We start from the raw sequence: 16,605 nt of genomic DNA on the forward strand, positions 1-16,605 counted from the left end.
ATAACCGACCTTCAGTTTTTGTTTCCTATCCATCTTGTTCTCTTCCCTTCATCATTGCCAGAGCAGGACAGGTTATGGCCACTTTAGGTGTGCCTTTCTCCTCTCGCATATCATGACTGGAGGCAGTTTACATATTAACAAGCATCACATATATATGTATATTTTCTTTCCGCTCTCATATTGAACTTCACCTCAGTGCTTCGCCCAACTCATGGTCATGACTCCACTAGGCAAGGGATGTCACAAATTTTTATTGAGCCTGAGGTTCGACTATTTTGCTAAATGTTTCAACTCTTGGCAATGTTCGAAGAAGTTTGACTTTTAAACAGTGCTGCCTGACTTCTGCACGAAATTTTGGAATTTTTGCAAGAGGTGATTTATACTTGGTACACGTTTTAAACCCGCGCCAAATTGAGCCGCCATTGCCGACCTTCTCTTGTCATAGCGAGATGCCAACCGAGCCACGGAAGCGGGCGTTGACGAGTTTCCGCCAGGGCCTATGCTAAGCGATTCCAGCAAGTTGCGTTTTAAATAGAGAGTTATGCAACGACTTCACCATATCTTTATCTGTGTTTTGACGTAACCCCCTTTGACATTAATGGAAATTTGTCATATTGTGGCAAAAGTATTTATATATATGTTTTTTTAACGCGATACCCATAAGTAGCTACCGTCGCAGTAAAGCCGGCGAAAATCCTGATTCGTCGATAGGGTCATGACGTCACAGCTACATGACCCAGCGTGGGCATTTTAAACAACCTACAGCGTTCACGTAAAACGTGATGTCACACTTGGAATGAAGTTGGTTAGAAACATGACATGTAATGCAAATTAGGGGTCGCCACATGTCTTCAATGATTTAACTTCACACAGTAATTCATTTACCTTAGAAGACAATTTGAAGAATTTTAGGCGGGGTTCGAACCCACGACCCTTCGGTTGAGAGCGAGAAACAGTATGAGTGGTCCATGTCCGCCGCGCTTCTTGCTCACTGGCAAGAAGAGCATCAGAAGTGGATAAGAAGGCGATGCGAACCGGGCCTGATAACGCTATCGCGTTCCACTCTTAAAGGCAAAGCTTAAACGTCTTTCAAGTTTTTTTCTATATAAGCTTGTGGTCGAACCTCGAGCCAATATTTTTTTCATTCACCGGCAAGACAGTTTGTGCTACTGAAGATGTGTCTAACAATTTCGTGAAGTAAGGATATCAAGACTTTCGGAACCTATGTAGCAAGATGCTCTAAACCGTCAATTCTTCGGAATTTTTGTTCTCTAACTTTCTTCACCAGGGTCTTTTGTGACCAGAGAAAGCTTATGGCTCCGAAATGCACCATAAACGCTATTTAACCCTTCATGAAACAGTCGAACCCGCTATCCTTCGATCATCGCGTCTAGTCTACAGGACTTGCAGATGTGTGCGGTGATCTTTAATTACATTCATAGGCCTAATATTAGTCACATTAAACAATTCTATGACAGATTGGGCTCCGCAGTCCGCGGGCCGTGCTAGTGCTTATGATGCGCAGCATAAACTAACAATAATTGCTCAAAAGAATCAGCGTCAGGGTGTCAGTTCGCCTTTATTTCTGGTAGCCAGAAACGCCCCGTTAGGGCAGCTCAAGCTAAGCTTTTGCGCACACTTTCCCCCATTATATTTAACTAAATGACGTCAGTGTAAGCTATGGGTTGTTGGATTATATTAAAAGAACGTGGCACGTTTGTTGAGTTTTTGCTTCTCGTTCTGGACCCTCCTCTCTTCCGGATTTTATGTGCTGTAAACGGGTTGAAAAAGCACAGAGCGACTTCGGCTCTAGTCGTGGAAAAAACAGCCATCTTCTCGATCAAAGTAACGACCTCGTTTGCGCTCCATTTCGACATAACTCGGCAAATGGCCAATAATGCGGAGCTTGTACCAGACAGCGCCCCATAAAACCTCCTGGGGCATTCTCGCTCCAGAGCTCCTCCGTGCCTATTGAGCCATAACTTCCGTCATTAGCCAGACTCTTCCGTAACAGCGTAGATTCGTACTATTATGTCGAGAAAGCAATTGAATTACCCGCCTGATTACTAACACTGGTTGCTGATATGGAATTACGGCCTGCGCTCTAAAATACGGTTTGGATATGGACTATATATACTTGGCGGCGAATGTTATGTGCACAGTTGTGAAAGCTAGCTTAGCGCTTACACTGCTACAGCCCTGTACATGCGCGAGAGCGTTGCTTCCCGTTGCGTCTAGTCCTCGTGCGCTTAGGCAGCAGTGCAGAGACGGGTCTATCTTTGATAGCGTAGAAGAGAACGTTGTACCATTCAAGTCATTACTCTGTGTACACATAATGGTACCCTAAGTACACTCTTCCGAAGCGAAAATACCGCACATTGGAATGTTAAAAAAGATACCATAGAGCTTGCAATCCATAACCTTGTCCACGGTCAAGCAACCACGAGCACGTGGTTATGCACTTGCATCTTTCGCCGTGTTAATTGTTCCACCGTACACATGGCTTGTGTTGACGTCTCAACTTGTATTTATTGATTTGGCGGAAAATATCGTCACAGGCGTTACATATGGATAAAAATAACTAGAACAAAAATGGATATATACGATAGGGTCAAGCCAGCAAGGCCACATAATGGCTAAACTGCAAGTGGGATGGCCTTGCTGCTGCTGGGTGCGTGTCTTCTGCCGCCATATTTCCCACCGTTGAATTTACGTTTCTGGATCCGAACAGATAGGAATGACTACCGGCATGGTGCAATGACGCCGCCTACAAGCTAACGTATGCTGCAGTGTTTTCAAACGCTCTGAGACAACTACCTACGATTCTAAGAGGGGTATGCTGCACACTTTTACATGAATGCGCCCGTTGCGCATCGAATTAAGATTCGACGACAGTGGGTGGGTAGAAAGAGGAAGATTGGGTGCTCGTGTAAAGTACCCTCCTGTCCCAAAGCCACGAAGTAAGTTTCGGTTCAGAGTAACGACACTTTGGCCATCCGGTGTTTAAAAGCATGGTTGCCAGTTACCAGAAACTTAATCTGAAATTGCAGGAAGCGCTTTTTCCTGCCCTCCCCCCCCCCCCCCCCCCCCCCCCCCGATAATTGTGAAAGCAGTCCGAGAAAAAGCAAAACACTATTGCTCGAGCTTTGTAACATCGTATCCAAACATTAGGAACCCGAATTCTTTATTCGCAACGACCCCGGTCGCGACGGATTGCGACCGCTCTGCTCCAAGCATCAAAATTGCGAGGAACGGAGTTTCGATAATCTCTCGTCACTGGCTGCCAAAGAAACGCAGGGTTTGTTATGTTCACGTTTTTTTTTGTTTTTTTTTTGGTTTACTACGATACTCTGATTCGGTACTCTAAACGAAGCATGTGTTGAGGCTCTATAGCTTTAGGGACACCAGCTATAATCGACAGGGGTACGCTGCCGCTACATGGATGCGACTGTAACAGGACGAAGCGAGGTTGGACAACAATGATTGGGTAAAGGAAAAAGGAAGGAGGGGGTTGGGTGCGCGCGATTGGTCCCCTTCCGTCCCGGAGGCGTCCGGGGTCCCCCGCTGCCGGGCGTTCTGGCCCCGGCGCGTTCCCAGCGCCGCTCTCAGGCCGCGTGGTCAGCCGAACAAAGGCGGGGGTCCTTGGACAGCGCGAACAATGGCGTCGGCTCCGTGGCGAGGCCAGTGATCAGGCATCGACCGGCCCATTGTTGAGCCGGACGACGCCACTTTGCCGATCAGCGAGGCCGACGCCGCCGCCACCGCCGCCCGGCACGCCGGAGTCCCGAAGCGGACCACGGCCAAACCGACGGAAGCGGACGGCTGCTACTTTGGCCGGGACCCTCCGAAATACCTGGTCGAAGGATGGCTGAAATTCAGGCTGCCGCAGACATCCAATGGGCGTCGGGAATTGCAATCCCGTTCCTCGGGCTGTTCTCCCGTAACCGCGTTTTGTTGGTCACACTCGAATGCTAACAAGCATGGCCAGACAGGTCATCTAGAAGGACGCGATGAAGTGCGATCGACTAACTCATGCGACTTATTTTAAACCTCCAAAAAAGACATGCGAATACGTTTCAATTGAACTAGATGGATCAAGGTGGCTTAACCCTTTGTTTAGCTCCATGACGTCATAGAAATAGGTAGGGTATACTCGGTTTCAACTTGTCCGAGAGGAACCAAAGCTAGTTGCCCCCCCCCCCCCCCCCCCTCCCCCAAGCATAGAATACTAAAAATGCTACGTCACGACTCATTCTTTGGGCTTAGTTCACTCAATTGGCACGCGTTGTAAAAAAAAAAATAATAAAAAAAAATAAAACCTTGATTTAAGAAGTTTGAGATGAAATGGGGTATAGCCTACAAAGTGACCAGGTATTATATGCAGGGGATCATGTCCAGTATACTCAATCACATGAGTGCTTGTAACATATCCATTCAAATAAAAAAAAAGCTAGAAGGCTTGGTTGCGCTGCTATTGGAGTTGGACTTCTATAGTGCACCCGGGACAGACTATTCAGATCACGTGTAGCACGCGTACTCGTAAACCACTGTGCCACGCATGAGCCTTTTTATAGAGTCCGTGCAGCGGAAAGTAGGAGATTAAAAATGCAAAACGACTTTACTACTCTGTTCGAGCGCAGAACAGATGGCGATAGATGAGGATCCAGGCAGCTAATCAAGCGTGACAGGGTGCCGTCGAAGTAGACTCATCCATGAAGAAAATGTCACGAACTTCCATCAGTCGTAATAATTGGCTCAAGGGAGCTGTAGTAGTCGCCGTTTGCCATGTTATGTTCAAATATGAGTGCTTTAAACACGGGCAAGGAGCTGAAGCGTCCTTTAAAGCCATCGTTAGCTCTTGACGTCTTCTAAACTGCAGCAAGTTTCAAACGACGGCGACTGTGCACCAGTATTGGCGGTGGTTTCAGGAAGTCAGGTATAAGTTTAGAATGTGCTAGAAGCTCTTCCCACACCTTTATTACGGCCACCCACACTTCCTTCGCGAGGTGCAAGTAGACCGCTACTGCGGCGTAGCTCACGCTGAGAGCGCACAACTCGTCATGGCTGCTTGGGAGAAGAGCGTTTGAGTTATGGATGAAGAAATTGTTTTATTATTTCTTCATTTGTTTTATTAATTGTTTTATTCTTTCTTCATCCATGTCGTCATTGGTACTCCTTTGTCTTGGTCTGAGGAGAAATTTCATGCAGTGACTAGAGCGTGGTGTTGTTTGTTTGTTACATATCCAACGCAATTGTATGTGACTATGGTAATATAGTATACTGTCGGACTTAAAAAAAATATAGATTACTGTCTATTTATTTCTTATGCTCCCAAGGACCGGAGGCATTACAGAGAGGAGCGGTTGCAACGAATGAATTTGTTGGCGAGTGTTTTCGAAATATGTGGTTGCGGAGAGGATTGCAACGGAGACATGGTGATCCCAGTCGTTGGATGCTATCGGAATAGAGGACTCAAAGTATATGTTTTTACTTGGTGCGTGCTAGTAGGTCAGGCTTAGGAGGGGAGACCGTGGGTGTGCATTTGGCTGAGGGTCGATAGAAGCGTTGCCAAGATTTATTTTGCTGATCTAATAGTTGCCTCTTTAGCACACCCTTAAAGGGGTTATGACACGAAAATTAAACGGATAGATTATTCTTGAAATGGAATGCTCATAGGCTACTTAGTATATACACCAAGTTACGCAATTTTTAGAGCTCTGATAATTGCAATATTCAATTTACGAATTTTTATAATTTTCATCTGGCGACCAGGCAACACTGCTGAAGTTAGTCACACCATGGTGCCCATAAACCACGTGACCATGAACACTCTCTCATTCAAGACGCCCCCATGATCGCCCAAGCTCTTCTCGTCGCGGTACAAACAAAACCGCTCAAACAGCTCGGTAAACTGAAAGCTATTCTCGCTCTCGCCCCCGGCCGGTTAACCTTCCACCCTGCATGCGCCTGCGAGATATTCCCGGACGACGGTGACCACGGCGAACTCGTCGTCGCTGGAGCTCGTCGCCAGCGGGTCGCAGTCAAAATGAACAGCTTCCAACATCTCTTGATAGCAATTACTCTCATCGCTGCTGCGATCAATGTCGAACACTTCGACAAGGCGATCGATGCCGTAGACGTAATCGTCACAGACCGGGTGCTGGAAACGTGGAAGGTAAACGAGGAAGCTGAGGCTCGAGACGCCAAGAGAGCCAAGACTGTGAGTGCGTGCAAGGAGACACCGCGCTGGAGGCTGGCTACGTCATCAGCCTCCAGGTCCGCCCGGATCTGCCCCTCCGAGGGGCCCGCATATAAATCGATTTATCCACGAAATTATCGCGCCTTTTTCAAAACAAATTTAGCAGGATTATAGGAACATACAATGGGTCCTAGCAGTATAGTTATGTAATATTTTATTTTTGGCGTGTCATAACCCCTTTAATATTCATTTCTTGATAACTCAATACAAGTAAGTGTATGTCGTTTGTTTTCGAAAAAGAGGACTTCAGGAAGTTTGTGTTACCTCCCCCCCCCCCCCCCCCCCCCCCTTGAATCCGTCATTGTGTTTGTCCGACAAAATGATATTTGCACGGATTGAATCAACAGCGAAGGTGGAGAGCCCGAAATCTGGATGCATTGATGGAGAATCGGCCAAGTGGCACAGATGGGCGGCTCGCGTGCGCAGCCTCGGTAGATCAGCACCACGTGGACCCGCTGGGGCACTTCCGCGACGGTCTGGCGAGCCATCGTTCCGGCAGGAGCGTCCGTCGCGCCGTCCAGAAGAGCGCGCTTGCATCAGGGGCTGATAGTCGACCCCGGTCACGTCCCGGCAGACGCGTCTTCCGCCTCTGGGACGCTCCACTTGGACCGGAGCCCAGAGATCCGCGTCATTGCCGCCGCGACGCTCGTAAGCACGTGGCGATCACTCCGCCCACAACTGATACAACCCGAACTGGAGCCGGCGTCTTTCCTTTTTTTCTTACCTTCTTTTTTTTTTTGTGTGGTTGCCCGGGGTGAGTTTGAAAAGAAGTGTAAAGCTACGCGCGAGATGCAACGTCACGGAACGACGTTGCGACACGAACGGAGCGTAAGTCCGACTCCTTCAGACGCTATTGTCCGTTTCACCTTGTATACAAGGTGATGGTACGCAGCGAAGGCTACAAGACCGAGCTCATAGCGTTAACGGCACCTGCCCTTAGTGCACGAGAGCTTGTGTCGCCGAGATGTGCCCTAGAGCATGGAGCTCGCACTTGTAGCATTACCTGCGGTACATCATAAAGTGAAATAGAGCTTACGATCCGGTTAAATCACGTACAGCAAATCGACGGCAATAGCTGCGCTTTTTTTTTTTTTTTTTTGAGGGGGGGGGGGGGGGGAGAGGGGAGGCGTTTGGTTTGGATGGTGACCGTAAATGCATAAAAGAGGATGAGTGCCATGACGATTCACTTTTAGGACTCCTTGATTGGCACCTTTGCCCTGGATCCGGTCGGATCTAATGCGAGACGGAGAATCGGCCTGGAGCAATTGTGAAATGAGATGTGACGTTATAGAGGAGATGTAACGTCGTAGAGATGTGACGTCACGGGCGAGATTGGGCGTACGAGATGAAACGTTACGGAATGTGTAACGCGATGAACGAGGTTCACGGACGGACCGCAACGCCGTGGACAGATTGAGCGGAACAGGCGAGATGAAAAATCGCCGAGAGACGTAACGATATACCCACGGGTGCGTCATGGACAGGAGGTCCATTGTCACGGACACTCCGGTTACGTCATTTCTCCGCCAAAGCTAGCGGGAAAGTTTTTTTTTTTTCTCTCGCTAAACTAGATGTGGAAGTTGCGTCAAGTTTAGCGATGAGTCTACCACGGTTAATGTGCGAACGTATTATACCTTCACGAAAGATTGAAGGGATTCCGAGCATGTTTTCTTCTTATTTTTATTTGTTTTCTATTGACCTACGCGTGAGAACCGAAACACCACCTCCGACCAAGGCAACTGACTGTGCATTACCGAAGAGAACAGTGCCCGGGGGCTGCCTTAATAGGGAACAGGGTGATCAGCAACGAGCGCGGTTCAAGACCACCTCTTGTAAGTGGTACGGGACTAGAACCACAAAAACAAGAGTAAGGTTGTGTTGCTCCGGGGCCTCGGTCGTCGGCGCCAAGTCACGGTGCCGACACCCTCGCGACGGCCGACCGCGGCGGAGTCGGTTCCCCCGTGGGAGGGGGGCGGACGAAAGGCGTTCTCGCTCGGGGCGTCCACTCCGGCGCCAACAATGCGCGACTCGCACAGCCAAGGGCAGGCAGCCCAATTGCCGACGCCGCGCTCTCGTTCGATCACCGCCGCGTTCCCGCAGCGCAGCGGCGCGGAACTCTGGCCGGTGGACAAAGCGTCGGACCGAGCCCCCGTCTCGCTGCTGACCGAAACTCGCGGGAGGGACCATGCCCAGCCGACCGTGTCCGAGCTCTCCGAGTACGCCCTGGGTCCCTCAAACGACGCTGCCGGCGTACACAGCGTGCCCGCCACTTTGGCCCGAGGGCCGCTCCGACGTCGCGCCGGTCAGCGGTCGACGGTGGGGCGTCGGCGAGGGGAGTCGCGTGCGGCGCCTGTTGCCTTCAAAGGCCGAACGAAAGTCCGGAACGAGGTTATTCGACAACACCTGACGAGGCGTTTCCCTTATCGGCGACGTGCGCGACCAGAAGCGTCACTGTTGTGGAGACTCCACGTTTGGCCAACTGCGACGTATTAAAAAAAGAAAAAAAAAAGGGATTTGTTCGACGGACAAGAGAGTAATGTAACACTGTCTACTTTAAAGGGACCATAAAAATAATTTGGGGCTAGGATAAATCGGGATTTTACTGATCGCGCACGCTTTGTGCACCAAAGATATCCAAAAAAACTAGTACACAAGATTAGAAATCTTAAGGCCTCCTTATCGTTACGAAAATTAAAAAATATAGCTAACTATTTCTTGCCTCTTTTTCTTCGAAAGCTCTCCGCCTTTTCACTGTCATGCATCCGCGGTGCCGACGCACTTCAGCCGAGCCCAGTTTACGCATTGGCCATGACCACTGCACCACTCGGAAGTACGCGATCAATCCGTCGACGAATATTTGAATTCGTGTTTTTGGCCAATGAGTACCGTGGCTGCAATTATCATCACTGGCGAATGACAAATTCCACGGTGCGTTTCAAAAGCGCCGTGGAAGATCGAAGCCGTCCCATCAGGTGCTTAACCACGTCACGACCCCGTGATTTCACATTTCGCTATAGGGTGGAGGATAAAAGCTTAGGGGGTAGAAGCTGGAACATCATTTCATTGTCCATTTAACGGTGTTCGCGTGAATATAACACCAACTTCCACCGTACATATATACTACACACACCATCGTACTTGTCGTTCGCAACTGATAAGTAGTCAAGCGTTCGTGACGTCACTGCGAGAAAACTCCTGGTTGGCAGGTCGCGGTTGACAACCGTAAAGCCGGGGTTACACTGTTAGTATAGGTAACACAAAAAAAGAGACCGCAAAAACTTTGTGAGGCCTTCCTCGTACGAGGTCCCCTTGGTCGTACAAAGACTCCCTGAAGGCATGTTCGAAGCATGCATGAACCAACATGCTTCGAGCATGTTTCCCGCGCGTCCGTTGATAATATCGTCATGGTGTCTACAGGGAACACCCTGTCTTTTGTATGACGTACCCGTATGAGGCAGTGGCTTAAGGTCCTCTGTGTGAGGCATGACATGGGGAGAGGAGGGGGGGGGGGTGTCGTCCAATTACTTTTCATTCTAATCATATTATGGAAGAAATCGGTTCAAATTTACGAGGATAATCTAGGCGGGGGGGAATATGATGAGCCGGGGAAATTAATGCATTAGGTGACCATGGCTTGTAGTACAGTTTGTACATGAAAGAGAGCCGGTGAATTTCTTGCGCGAGTGTCGAGAGTTTGGAGATACATGGACCGTTTAAAAGGGCAAAGGCTGTTCCGGGAATAATCACGTATCACGAAACGAGTGAATCGCTTCTGGACAGCTTCGAGTAGGTTAATGAGACATATTTGATGAGGGTTACCTACGATGAATACGTATTCTAGTTCAGCCCGTACAAACGAAGTATAGGCTAAACGCTCGACATATGTGTCTGCAAGATAAATGTGCATCCTTTAAATTGATGTTGTTTCGTTAGCTTTATATAGATTTAATATTGCTCTTCCGTGTGTTTTCTGATAAATACACTCTTTGGTATTTAAATATGGTCACCCGTTAGAGCTCGCGAGTTAAAATAGTATATAAAAAACATCCTTCTTTTTTTTGTCTTAAGAACAAAATTATTTTAGATTTATCCTGGTTAATCGCCATGAGCGAAGATTCACAAGTTAATAGTTTTTTTAGGTCCTCTCGTAAAATCACACAATCATCGATGGAAGAACATTAAGGTAGAGCACAAGGGTGTCAGCATACTGTGCTATGTTGAGGGATAAGAGAAAAGCTGTGTATAAACAACACTAGGAAAAGAAGAGGACCAAAAACTGAACCCCGAGGTACACAGGAGATGACATTTAGCGAAGACGAATCGGTATTACCGACGATCATTCTTTGAGTACAATGAGACAAGAAGGCCCGAATTCAGGAGACAACATTGCTATTCACGTATAGATTGAAAAGTCTGGATATGAATCTGTTCTGGGGAACACGATCAAAAGCGTTTGAAACATCTATGAATACTGCACTAGTTTGTTTTTAATATTCCGTGATAATATTAAATTATAGCCGAGTTCGAATAGTTGGGTAACACGAGGTGGGTTTATTTTTTACGGGAGCCACGCACATTAGGAAACAACAAGTTGACAGTTGACTATTGGCTGGACGCTCACTAAACGACGCGTTCAGTTAGCTTAACTTTGCTTTCATCGATGAAAATCTAAGACTGTCGACCTTTAACTGCGTCGTTATGGGAATATGATAATATGTGCTTTTTGCGCATACCACAGAACTTGTCGTTCGTAACTCACGATAAGCAGCCAGGAACTTGTAATATCATGCAGGACAAACCCTGGTTGTGACGTCATGGACGGAAACCCGAAAGCCTCAGTCAGAGTGTCCATTCATCGTAAAAAGGACACGGCGTACGTTCCAGACGTGACGACACTGTTATATGCGGAAAGCCTTCGAGCATGTTCGAAGCATGTTTTTAATTGAATTGAATTGATATCCTATATTTCCGGTAGCAACCGAAAATGAGAGAGAGACTAAGGTCTGACAAAGGTCTCCGTCGTCAATGCAGCTCTTACAAACGGCACACATTTTTACAGACAATATCGTGCATGGCAATATTATGAACCAAATGATGAATCACGATACACTTTGTACGAATGGGCAGGAAGCGAGGAAAAGTAATTTCTATACGAATACAGAAAAATGTTGCGAAGCGTTACCACTGACCACCACAGGTGACCTAATCCCCTTTTTAAATTTACCAAACCTGGTATTAAAATCCTCATGATAACGTTGTGTTAAAATCAAGGTATGTATAAATACGTATGTACCCTACACATACGTACCCTTTGAACGTGCCTGCGAACAGTTCGTGTATTACCAACCTGACACGGTCGTCATAAAAAGGAAATACACTTGGAGATTCTCTGCAGGCGGTCTTTTGTGTGACGTCTTAGCAGTGTGGCCTATACATTACTGCACGGGCCTGCCTATATTTTGAGGCTCGACTTCGCCCGGGCCCGTTCACTCAGTCTTCTGCGTACTTGTTCCGGGCCCGGTCTGAGCCCGGCCCGGCTGGAGGTGCCTCCACAGTGAAACAAAACGCCCGCCTCTGAACCGAGCTTTAGGGAGGTCCCCCACCCACACTTCTCAGTACTAATACAGAAAAACAATTGCAAAAATAAATAATTTGTCGCGCTAACAAATATTTTTTGGTAGTTAGTTTATTTAGTTTAATTCTCGCTAGCTCTTGTGAATGAAACGCGTTACAGACAATGGTCACCGTGTGACGGAGTTACGTGGGGAATTTACGTCCTGCAAAGTTTAGCGAATGACGTCACTTCCTCGTCGCTTTTTTTGTGGCTCTTTTTAGGGTTTCCTTATGTCGATATTTTCTATACATAGCGAAATCAATGACGTAAATTATTCTAATTGCATGTCGTTGTTGAAGACGCGTTTACCGCGACCCTATACTTTAAATGTTTAGGTATCATCTAACGTAATTAACGCCACCGTTCCAGCCAATTTTGACTTTTTATTTTAGTAAAACTTCGGTTCGTCTGTTTACTTATAGAGTTGGCAGCGGGTAACTTACGAGTTTCTATAAATGAAAAAAAAAGTTAATTATTGGCATCTTGAAAAGAACAGGTTTGTGTTTTACGCTCGCACTCTGCACATATCTTTGGCAGAACTGGGGAGATATCTACTTTGATTTTACTTCATTTTTGTTGATACTTTATCTTTGTCCAAACGCTGCTATGTTGCGAGCTAAAACGTTGAAATCGCGGTTTAAAGTTCAGATACGTTGGGCGGAAAAGAGTGAGTCGAGAAAAGTAGAGCAGTCAACAAGAGCAGCTTCTTTCCTTTTTTTTTTTTTTTTTCTGAGTCGAAATTTACGCTTTTGTCTAGAAATGAAATATCGAAAGATGGAGTGCACTTATTTGCACGGAAGGACACGAAAAAGGTACAATAGGTGTCGGTGGTTTCAGCTCCCGGAAGCTGGTCTGCATCATGCCCGCCATACACCGTCCTTCCCTGGATCACCTGGTTCAAGTAGTTTTGGAAACACACTATATATATATATATATATATATATATATATATATATATATATATATATATATATATATATATATTATATACTTTCAACAGATATGATACATGTACGCTGCGCTACAGTGTTCGCACAAACACAACTTGGGCACTTTTTTCGCATTTTACATTCCCTGAGTACCGGCAGACAGTAACATTTTCCTCTTAGTTAAGTACCCGAACTTGGCACTTTTTACCACTAAAGCAGTTTTGATGACTCCTTCAATACCGAGAGTGAAACAGAGACAGCCGGCAGTGACTTGTTTGTGCTAACCGTGCCGGGGAGCGTACATGAGATGGCCTATATTTGTAATCGCAAGGGCATGTTTTCGACCTCGAGAACTCTCGTCTCAATTTAGATATCGCTTACACTTTCTCAGAACCTGAAGGAGGAAAGAGGGATATCCGGCGTCCCAGCGCTTGGTGCATTTTTTGAGACAGGATATTTGCTTGGCTTCGTCGCTGCCTTTCGCACATCCCGGTGGCGCACTGCCCGCTTGTTTTGCAAACAAGTTTTTTTTTTTTTTTTTTTTAGTTTGTTTGAGGGGAGGTTTTCAACAATCTGCCATAGTTTCGGTTTGCTTGGGAACACCAGTGAGAAAAAAAAAACGATGCTTATGTCGAATAAGCACATAAGGCCATATAAGGTGGTACGAAAACTTATAAATACTGACGAATTGTATTAAATACGTTTTATAAGTTCTGGTATGTTTACTGGCGAAATCAAATGTTTATTGTTTATTGTGTGAAATCAAATGTTTATTTGTGAAATCACAAAGAAAGTCGTGCCCGATGCCCTTTTTATTTTCTACGTCAAGATAAACATTTTCCCCGTTCTATTCTGATCTAGGGTTAAAGTCATCATGATAAACTTCTACCAACTCGTCTGCCCACTGACTCTATTTTAATATCGCTTCTTTTTTATTAAGTAAACATTTATGTAACACAATACAAGAAACTCGTTTCTTGTAACTCCTGACTGTTTTAACAGTCAACTAAGGATTTTGTTTTTGTATTTTTGTTCGCAAACCAGAACGGGTGAAGTCTTTGAACTGCATGTTCACTTACAGTCGTCAAATTTACGTCGTTACCGAAAAGTAAGAGCGTAAGCGCGCAAGGTAAGAGTAAACATATAATCATGAGCACTTGGTGCGTGTGCGGACCTACTCTTGCCCGAATCTCATAGACATCCAAACTATACTACTTTCTTACTTCTTTTTGAAACGTCCACAGACCAAACTCGCTTTCGCCGTGGGTTGCATCCCAAGGTTTGCAAACAGCGCTCCGCATTCGGCCACTCCAGCACCCGCTCCTTTTCTTCCGTGCAGCTATAGACTGTGCATGCGCAAGAGATATTTCAACATAGAAAACTCGCGCGTGGAGCTTCTAGTGCAGACCTCGGGTTGCAACATGCTAGAGCGCTGTATTCGTGCAAGAATCGCGAAGCGCCCAAAGGACAAATGAAGAGAAGCATCCATGAAGTCGGTCAGTATGGCCGCGCCTATTGCTGACCTTATCAGCTCTGCCCTTCTGTTTCGAATCATTGACCCGTGTAAGTACAAGATCAAGCAAAATTAATTCAGTTCACTTAGTGGACCTATCAGCAATGTTATCATTGCCTTTTTGCGCTGCATCCGCATTTTCGTATCTCGCGTCGGCCATTCGTTATTTTAATTTGAAATGTAAGGAGAACATGTAGTATACTAGAATACAGTGTGTAGAATACTATTAGTACACCTGTTACTTTAAATGTAACACCTATGCTAGTACTATTTCACCAATATGCATTTACGGTCCCTCGAGGCCCTTTGAAAAAGTCATGCTTTTTTCTAGATTAAGCGATGAGTCAACTGCTGTGTTACTCTCTGACTAAGAATCAAAGGGCATAGCCAATTAAGTTCACAATTCGTGCTTCGTCCCTCGGTGTTCTTATGGTCTAATGCTGCAACCTGATTGGCTCGGGAGCGATGAGGAAATACTCAGAACTCGGCACGCGCGACGTTTCTTAAGACGTGAGTGACAGAAAGACACCAAGGACGGTATACCCAGTTTCTTATTTTAATAGCGGGCGCATGTCCGCTTTCATTCGTCCCAGTCGGACTGAAGGTTTTGAAACATTACACGAAGAGGATGACCGGCTCGACACGTACGACCATAACAACGGTAACATCAACCATTTTAAAGGCTGCCACACGAAAACATCCACCCGCAGACTATGCAGACAGAAAATGGTGTGCGAGTTTACTTTTCCGCAGAACACGGAGACCGCCAATCGCGGGGAACAGTGAAAGGATTTCAGTGAGCGACAATGCTCGGAACACTATTATGTACCGAAATTGCGATGTGCGCGGAAACAGCGAGTGAAACGTTGCATGGTCATTTCATTTATTTATTTTTCTTGGGGGGGGGGGGGGTCAAATGTTTATGTGAGCTTCGTCATCTACTAGGATTCCTGCATTGTTCGCCCTGATTGAACTCGCACACTCTTTGTAGGGTGTGGCCACTGAATAGACCATTTGCTGTATTACCCAAGCATCAAGGAGAATGCAGGGATTGGTGTTCCACGCGATACACACGCACGCCTTTCCTGTATAAAAAATTCGAAGTAAATAGCCAAAATAAAGCGTTGACGAAAGCGCGTGCAAGGTGTCATTTGTTTTAAGTATCTGCTTTAAAAAAGCTACTACTGCTGAGGCCGGCACGTGCTTCGCGTGGAACGCCAATCCCTGCATTCTCCTTGATGCTTGGGTAATGTAGCAATAGGTGTATTACAAATATTTTTTCGGGCAGACGCGACTGCACGATATTTGGTTGCCCTTGGAGACATTCGAATGAGTCTTTATAGGCGACATGAGCGATGGAAAGCGTCGCTGTGTTTTGCCTGCCAAGATTGGACGAATGCTGACTATGACGTCTGCAAAAGGATTTCTCATCGACGGAAATAAGAGGAATGTAAGAACTCCAATCTTGACGGTATTTGCAGCATTGCTTTCAGAGCGCAGTGATTGCAAGTTTTCACAATGCTAACTATGAACACCGCCAGCCTTGTTGTTCGCAAGGTAATGACGCCAGGGAAGGAAACCAAAGGAGAGCGCCACCAAGACATCTCGCCGCCAATAGGCGCTATTCGGGGTACAGAGGCACATACCGCACATCATCTAGGGTGCTCGCGTGAGCTGCAACGTTACTCGCAATTTTTACCGTCCAGCACCACTCCCACTTTGAACAGTATGTCGAATCGACCCTTTGCAGTGTTGTCGAGAATGTTTCCCAACATTTTACTTGGGCCCAATTGTCCCGTTCGGCGATAAATCATTGGCGCAAGAGGAAACACGCGTCGGCCAAGGAGCACGGTGACCCACTCGTTGTTAATGGGGTGCCGGTGTGCGGCTTTCACGTGCCGGTACCTTTCGCTCACGAGGGTTTCATCTCGGCGGTTCAGCAGAGGTGAAGCCGATATCACTTTCCGGGTCATCGAGCAGCACTGCTCTCTCGTCGACCGAGTATGGGCGGTAGAGCGTTTCATTTTGTCTGTAATCTAGGACACATTAAAATATATATACACCCGTTAGAGTGTGAAAGACGTTCAAGAGACTTGCACCCATCGCTTTACCCTTTCAGCCCCCAAATTTAAAGTAATATCATCGGATAATCGCCATCATTGCAGGAGGCATTGCTTTGTGCGTTCCTGAGCCAATACACATTCCTATTATTATTATTAATAATAATATGATGATGATGATTACGCTGTTGGAAACCTGCATTCTCTAAAGGGTGTAAAAAATGTGTAGG

This window comes from Ixodes scapularis, unplaced genomic scaffold (genome assembly GCF_016920785.2).
Source record: "Ixodes scapularis isolate PalLabHiFi unplaced genomic scaffold, ASM1692078v2 PGA_scaffold8__174_contigs__length_109621045, whole genome shotgun sequence".
NCBI lineage: Eukaryota > Metazoa > Arthropoda > Arachnida > Ixodida > Ixodidae > Ixodes > Ixodes scapularis.